The sequence below is a fragment of the Bemisia tabaci genome, chromosome 8 (genome assembly GCF_918797505.1).
Source record: "Bemisia tabaci chromosome 8, PGI_BMITA_v3".
NCBI classification, from domain to species: Eukaryota; Metazoa; Arthropoda; class Insecta; order Hemiptera; family Aleyrodidae; genus Bemisia; species Bemisia tabaci.
The window spans coordinates 39,113,540-39,121,254 of NC_092800.1; the positions used below are offsets into that span (position 1 = coordinate 39,113,540).

General features: G+C 36.4%; 1 long non-coding RNA gene across 1 annotated transcript; it reads right to left on the reverse strand.

Annotated features, from left to right (window-relative positions):
* Positions 1-2,730: 2,730 nt before the first annotated feature.
* LOC140225330 (uncharacterized) lies at positions 2,731-7,709 on the reverse strand. Its single transcript, XR_011900455.1, has 2 exons — positions 7,097-7,709; positions 2,731-3,242 (listed from the first exon to the last, which is right to left on the reverse strand). It is a non-coding gene; the product is annotated as an uncharacterized lncRNA (long non-coding RNA).
* Positions 7,710-7,715: the final 6 nt, after the last annotated feature.

Genomic DNA, 7,715 nt, shown 5'->3' on the forward strand with positions numbered 1-7,715 from the left:
TACCGTCAAGAAGATTTTATTTTGAATCAAGAATAAAATAGTTGAATAAAAGCGGCTTTCTGCTTGATGTGACTTTTCTTTTTGTAAAAGCATCTTTTCTTCTTTATAGAAGCATTATTTTCTTCATTGATTCATAAGAAAATCTTCTCGGCGGTAAATTTGAGCATAATTCTGCTTGAATCAAGTCACTTTTTCCTCTACTGAAGTTCAAAAATCATGCGAAACGTTACTGAATACGGATACCAGGACTTGGTAAGTTTTTCGACTACCCCTCCCTGTTTGTTGTCGTCACTTGATTTAATTTGCGAGGGAACATCGTGCTTTTGAAAGAAGCCATCGAGCTTGGTGCGTTGAGGTCGTATGATACTATCCCACAAAAAACCCTTGGGAGGGTGCCATTTGGACGGCAATAAACTAGAGGACTTAACCGTCCCGATTTTGCAGATAAACATACATGATACCTATAAGAAATCGGGACGGCAATTAATTCTAGAGTTTGTCTCATGCTGGTGGTCGAGCCGTTTTTCTTCCCCTCAGAAGTTGCTCTGGTTTTTGCTATGACATTAAAGTGATATCATCAGATCGGAACAGCTAATCAATGAAGCTTGGAAAAATAGGAAAAAATAAAAAAATTGCCGTCATGCCGCAGAAAAGGAGCAACTTCTGCAATTTTATCAACTTTAAGTAATTATTTTGACTTCTGCTAAATCAAAAGTAGATCCCAATAGGTGCCCATCATAGGAATGGTACCCAATGCTAAAGTAATTTATCAAAAATTTCTTCAGCACGACGGCAATTTTTTTATTTTTTCCTATTTTTCCAAGCTTCATTGATTTGCTGTTCCGATCTGATGGTATCACTTTACATGGATGGAGCAACCTCTGAGGGGAAGAAAAACGGCTGGCCAGTATGAGACAACCCCTAGAATTAATTGCCGTCCCGATTTCTTATATCATGTATGTTTATCTGTAAAATCGGGACGGTCAAGTTCTCTAGTTCATTGCCGTCCAAATGGCACCCTCCCAAGGGTTTTTTTTGTGGGATATCACTTCATTTTTCATCAGATATTTGATTTAAATCTACCAAAAAATGATTACCAATGTTTTCAGGAAATAATAACGCCATCCACGATCTCACAGTGTAGATTTCTAAATTTTACCATCACAAAGCGATCCCTGAACTCCTGTAAATGGCTTCAGTTGGACACGTCAATTATCGCTGCTTTTGTGCAACGCAGGGTTGCGTCAAATTGAAGGCGTTTTCTCTCTCTTTTTTTCTGTTTGTTTTTGTATTTACATTTCTAACTGGTTCCACTTTAAAATCACTGGTGACAGAAATTTCTTATTGAGGAATATCAATTTAGTGAAATTAAAATCTCACACTAACGATTTTAAGACAGATTCAGCCTAAATTATACGATTACTTATATACCTGCGTACTTTTGTGACCACTTTTTAGGACTTTCTAAACTTTTGTCTTTTGTAACAGTCATAACAACCGACATAAATGATGTTGATTGAGAGAAAAAATGCTTTGAATATTTATTAGTTGTAATAATTTTTAAGAAATATTGAAAAAGGGCGCATACTATAGACAAAGGAGCTTGTCTGCAGTGTAGCAGTCATTTAGAGTAAGACTCATCTGCAGGCATACAAAGTGAAGTAATTGAATGCAAGTGCTCAGTTGCAGTCTTAAAAGTTAAAAGTTTATTTGAGCCACACGTTTGAAAAAATTCTTTCGAATTAATTACGCTTCCCTCAAAATATAAAAGCAACACTTGACTCCTTAAACTGTGATATCTTTCAAATACATAATCTATTTACCCCCACAAGGCATCAGGGAAATATAGGGGGAGCTTTTGCGCGGTGACTTTCTAGGAAAAAGGCACTAGGTTCAGCTAATGGAATGCAAAGGAGCTTAGAAAATTGATACTTTTAATCAGTCTTTTAGAATTATCGACTCGCATAGGTAGCTATTTGGAAACAACTTGTTGTCAAGGTCTTGGTTCTCTTTAAAGAAGATGAGATACATATCGACGGTGTAAGTCGGCAATCACATAACTCGTTTGCAGTGTCTGAAAATCTCCGCCTCCATGTTATTTTCCTAAAGGAGAACAAATTGACATCATGCCTTGAATATTTTGCAGAATTTTCCTATCACAGAGAAGAAAAATCACGGCACTTTTAAAGAATTACCGGTGAGTAGTTTTCCGTTAAAAAAATAAAGTATGACAGGAAGTCTGCAACGTCGCAAACCGAGTTATGTGATTGCCGACTTACACCGTCGATATGTAGATCTGTATGGAATTCATCTGCAAAAATCATAGTTGCATTTTAATTTGAGGCCTTCCGATTAGAGAAGTAATTTTTTTGACTATACGGTAAGTGCCTGGTTTAGAATTGATTTTTACAAAATCTTCATCCAACTACCAACATAAATCAATGTCCGCCTCCTTTTGAAGGGGACAAAGAGGCTAGAGTGATCAAGAATCCCTTTTTCTCAATATTCACCCGATAGTTTTATCATTGATCCGCTGTTGATGAGTTTGTGAAGAGAATAAAGATTTTCAGCAGAATTATTATTGCTAATTTACAATTTTGCCTTAAAGAGGCCTGAAAAGCCCTCTTAGATGACATCAAAGAAGCTTGCTAGGTACTTAAGAAAATTTCTTGGAGGTAAGTTTCCTGTTCTTGTGAATGCAGGACAATTATGCAAAACTAATAAAGAATGAGTTGATAACATTTTTAATTCTTGCAATGAAGCAATAAAGTGAAAATACAGAATTTCCTATTTTATCGACAATAAGCATTTTATATATTTGATTTATGGATACATTTAGAAATCCATGTAGGATTTGACTAAGATAACTGTAAATGAATAACACTGAGATATAAGAAGTTAACAGAGTGAAGAAAACAGAGAGAGGGCTCCTTAAACAGAAACATTTTTTATATAAAATATTTTTCCACATAATTTCCATTTGTCAAAAATGTTAATAAAAGGAAAGAACATCGGCAAGGGAAACGATCAGAAGATAGAAAGTTTCGGGAGGGTTCAATTTTTTTTACCACATCAAAAAGCAGAACAACTGGTTACTTACTTAGTGTCATGAAAGGAAGAGCAAAGACTATAAGTACGGTGTAAACTTGGAATATATCTTGATGGCTGAAGTGAAAATATAATGGATAAATCTGAGTGTTATGTTGTACATCTCCACTCACGTTTTAGTTTTTCAAAAAAGACTAAGGCCGGAATTTTAAGACGTTACTCGGACTTCCTCGACTCGAAATTTCCTTAAGTGCGCTTTTCGAGTGTCCTCGAGAATTGGCGGTATTTTAAGACGCGACTCGAAATTTCCTCGACTCGAAACGCGCTTCGAGTCACCTCCAAATTTCCTCAAGTGAATTTCGTTGAGTCAATCTCGAGATTTTCGTGAGGGAGGTACTGAGGTCCCTCAAGGGAGTTCTGAGGAAACTTGGTTGAAAGTGATTTGTTTTGTTATGAAAGTGAATTTGAATGAAGTGAATTTTTTTATGAATTTTATTGCTAAAATTTAATTTTACCCACTTTCCCTTGTTTACTATAGATATGTATGCTATTTTTCCCTTCAAAGAAAAAAGTATACTGTTTTGCCTCTAGAACTTCTCCTTCTCAGTTGCAACTACCTTACGACTTCGGTGTTTTGAAACGGTAGCTGAAGGGCGATTTTTGGGGGTCACGGACATTGAATTTCAACATTTTATATTGTCATAGAGGGTTAATTTTTCAGAGTAAAAAAATCCTTAAATCCACCCCCGTGCGAAGAGCATCCCCTCCTTTCCCTCAAAGCTTCATCAAAGAAAGTGAACCTCAGAAAGAGCTACTGAAAAGTACAGCGCCACGGGTACTACGCATCCCAAGTAGCACAGTGCAACGAAAATATTGAAATTAAATTGCAGTTTGATTTCAATACAATTGTAATTTTTTTACCATTAAATTGCAACATTTTTACATCATTTAGTCGATTTATGCTGATTTTAAACAATCAACAAAATGAGTTCCATGTGTCAGAAAGATAGGCAATATGCAATGCATTGAAAAATTGCAACAAGTTTCAATAAACGGGACCCCTTCAAATAGGAGCTAGGCAACATACACAACACTCAGTGGAATTGCAATATTGTTACAATGTAATTGCTACTTATGGCAATCTGTGCACTTGGGATTTTGGTCATGCACTTTACGAAGCTACTTTCAAATTCAAAGTCCTCATCAAATAGTGATCCTAATACAATTCCAAGGGCATTAATGGGTTTCATTTGACGTGGAGTTGATGTAATTGATGTTCAATAAAATATTTTTATGATAGTTTTAAAAGTTATTCCCGTTTTTTGTCATCTAAGACATTACATCGTTTGTTTCGGTGAAAAAACATTTGGTTCCCTAAGGTATTGTTTTTAATCAAAAATAATAACTTGCAAAAGTCTATCTTGGTTTTTAACCTAATTTACTTTAATTTAAACATGGGTTTTCCACGAAATAAAGAAATAGCTTTCATCCTGAATTCATCTTCGTCCCCGCCCCCCTCCTACTCCTCCAAAAAAAACCTGAAGAACCTGACACTGAATTTTCAGTTTTTCAGGGAGAAAAATGTTCGAGCAACTCATTATTCCCCCATTCTTTGCTAACACTCCTGTAGGTAACTCCCTAGAAAATCAACATAAAAATTGACAGATTGGATTAAAAATGGCCTCATTTACTTCTTCAGTAAAGTGAGGCAGAATAATGATTTTGGGGCCTCAGATTTCTAACAACTGAGCGCCGAGTCTCAGAGAAACATACAAACAATTTCCACTGGTTAGGCTTCCCGAGCAATGAATTCCTTAAAAAATAGAATTTATCAGGGCGATTTCTAGTGACGCCATGGGTGCCAGGTATTGCTAAAATAGTGAGAGCATAATTAAAAACATACAAAAGGACACGAGAAAACACATGAACATGCTCACTCTAACTTTTTGCACCTTGGCTTCTCCCTCCTTCCCCCCAAAAATAATCATAAGAACTAAAGGAGAAATGAATCGCTGAGAAAAGATCAAGTTTGTCCCATCAATAAAATGAAGCAATATTTGAGTGAGGAATTCCAAGGTTTCTGAGAAGAGAGAATCAAACCAGTTAATTTATGAGCAGCTTCACCACTTCACTACAAATGTGGACACTTGGTGACGAAGTAGTTTTAGCTAAGCATGTAGTCAAAACAAAATGGGCATTTCAGGTCAAAGTTAATAGCCGAACCTAAAAGAAAAATACTGTGTGCTGAAGGAATGAAAGTTATAGAACATGATGTCATGAATACTCACAGAAAATCAAACTCTCTGCACTATATGGTAGAAGATTTGAAGGATGAGAGGGTACGTGGATGAGTGAATTCAGAGGCTGATGAGTTGCGTTGAAATTGACAGCTGTGGACAATCAATCCATGGTCTCCGCAAATTGTTGAATATCAAATCAGCGGAGAACCATGATCTTTGAATGAGACAGCCACTAGTATACACAAACTGATGAGGTAGGTTGCTCTCTTAAATGCTGGGCAATGGCCATCTTGGAAACTCTTGAGTCTGACACTTTGATGAGAATAGCATTCGAACTGCCCATGTGCTGCAGTGTGTCGGGATAAGTGAATATTATGACTCAGTAGAGATTCCTTTGGTTCAGGATTAACTTAGGTAGTAAATACCTGAGGGCCAGGAGACCGCACACATTTTAATTTCAAAGAATTATGAGCACTTGACATACCAACCCAAAGAAAAGCATCATGATAGCAAAGTCCTCTAGATTAGGCAATCAGTTGCGCATCGCTGTTAGAGCTTGCTCATCGCATGTTGAGACGAATGTCATTATCTGATCAGCTCCAAGTCAGCAGCAATATAACAGGTTGATACATGCTTTCAGACAGCACCATTGGTGAGCAGTGACAAGAAAATACTAGACTTTTGTCTCAACATACACTCAGTGAGCTCTAAAACGCTTATTAGGTAGAATAAGATTGATAGTCATGAGAGATACGAATCGCTTAATGTGGCCTATGCTTGTGCTTTCAGAGGCCAAGTAGAAAACTTCTATTAAATCATGTTCAGAAACTGGAAAATGAAGAAAAACCTAATCTCTAAAGTCACAAATATGCTTAATAGGTACAGTGTTTAATGTTCAATGTTGACTCGATAGAACTTGTGTTTGTGAAAACCAGCTGACGACTTGATGAATCACAATCTTAACCAAAGGGCTTTGAAAGAAGATGCTTTTGAGTGAGGGTATGGTTTGTAATTTTTGATAAGTTACCTGAGAGAAAGGGATATTCCTTTGCTATAAATCACATGTGGACAATATAAATGAAATAATAAAGCACAGGGTTTCATAATTGGTACGTATTTGAGACGCTGACGCTTAGATAAGGGCTACACTATCAACTTTTCTCCGGAGAATAAATCACGCATTTCCGAGAAATTTCACAGAGAATTCATGATGGAATACATGTATGATGAAAATAAGTACTGAGGAGAAAAGAAAGGTTCAATCACCGAGAAATTCACTTCCATTCAATCGCATGAATGTTTAGCATCTGTGGTGTGGGTTTAGCCGTGTTCTCAAAGACGATTAGGATCCATTGAACGCTTGAACTATGACAAAAAGGGCTATATCACATAAAGAAACACAAAAACCACTAAGAAATCGAATTATTAACTTTGAAACAATTAATTAAAAGGATTACTGGTCTGGCACTGATAAACAAACAAACAAATACAATGAATGGCCGGGGCCGCCTTCTCACCAGTCACCATCTCACGAATGCATACTCTAGCGGATGAATCAGAAATTATTCCAAATAAATTCCAAATTTGTTCTTTAATTGACGTTGAACGACATTCTCTCACCTGGAAGCCATTTTTTTTTTTTGGACGACGGAGTTTCGAGTCGAGGAGATTTTCGAGTTGAGTAGATTTTCGAGTCGAGGAGTTTTTTCTCGAGTCGAGTGAGTTTCGAGTCGAGGCCGTTTGGAGGTTCCTCGAGTCGAGGAACTCTCGAGTAGAGGAAGTTTCGAGTAACGTCTTAAAATTCCGGCCTAAGTAGAGAGAATCAAGCAAAATAGTCACACTCACAAGTGGTGTTTCAGAATCCCATCTCCTATTTTAATTTTGTACAGGGAAACAAACCAACACCTTCACTCGAAATTTGTTGTAAATTTTCTTACTCTCATGAAGTAAAGTTCCACAAAATTTCAAGCATTAATGTCGGTTGGTTTTTCCCCAAAAATTTAGAACAGATGAGATTTTGAAACACTGCATGTAATGTGACTGTTTAGCTTAACTCCATCCAACTATCAGTTTATCTTTAAATTTTTGGTAGATTTTTTTATGCACAAAAAGTTTTTAAGTGACACTTTAGCTGTTTTATTTAAAATGTAGTGTCTAGAATTCATGATTTTTTCCATTCCCTGATAATAATTTATTTCTTTCTAATTTCCTTGGAAATATTTCCGGATGAAAACCAGGGATTTCTGATCATTAATCTCTAACTTTTCTTGGGAGGAAACAAGATTTTCCTCCAGGTTTCAGGACGAAAATCAACTTAGCTACATTTAGTCTGATTTCTATTTTCAAGTCAAGCAGACAACCAGTTAAGAAAAATAGTATAATCTCAGAGCAAAAAGAGAGGAATGTTCCTGCTATGGCCATTAAATT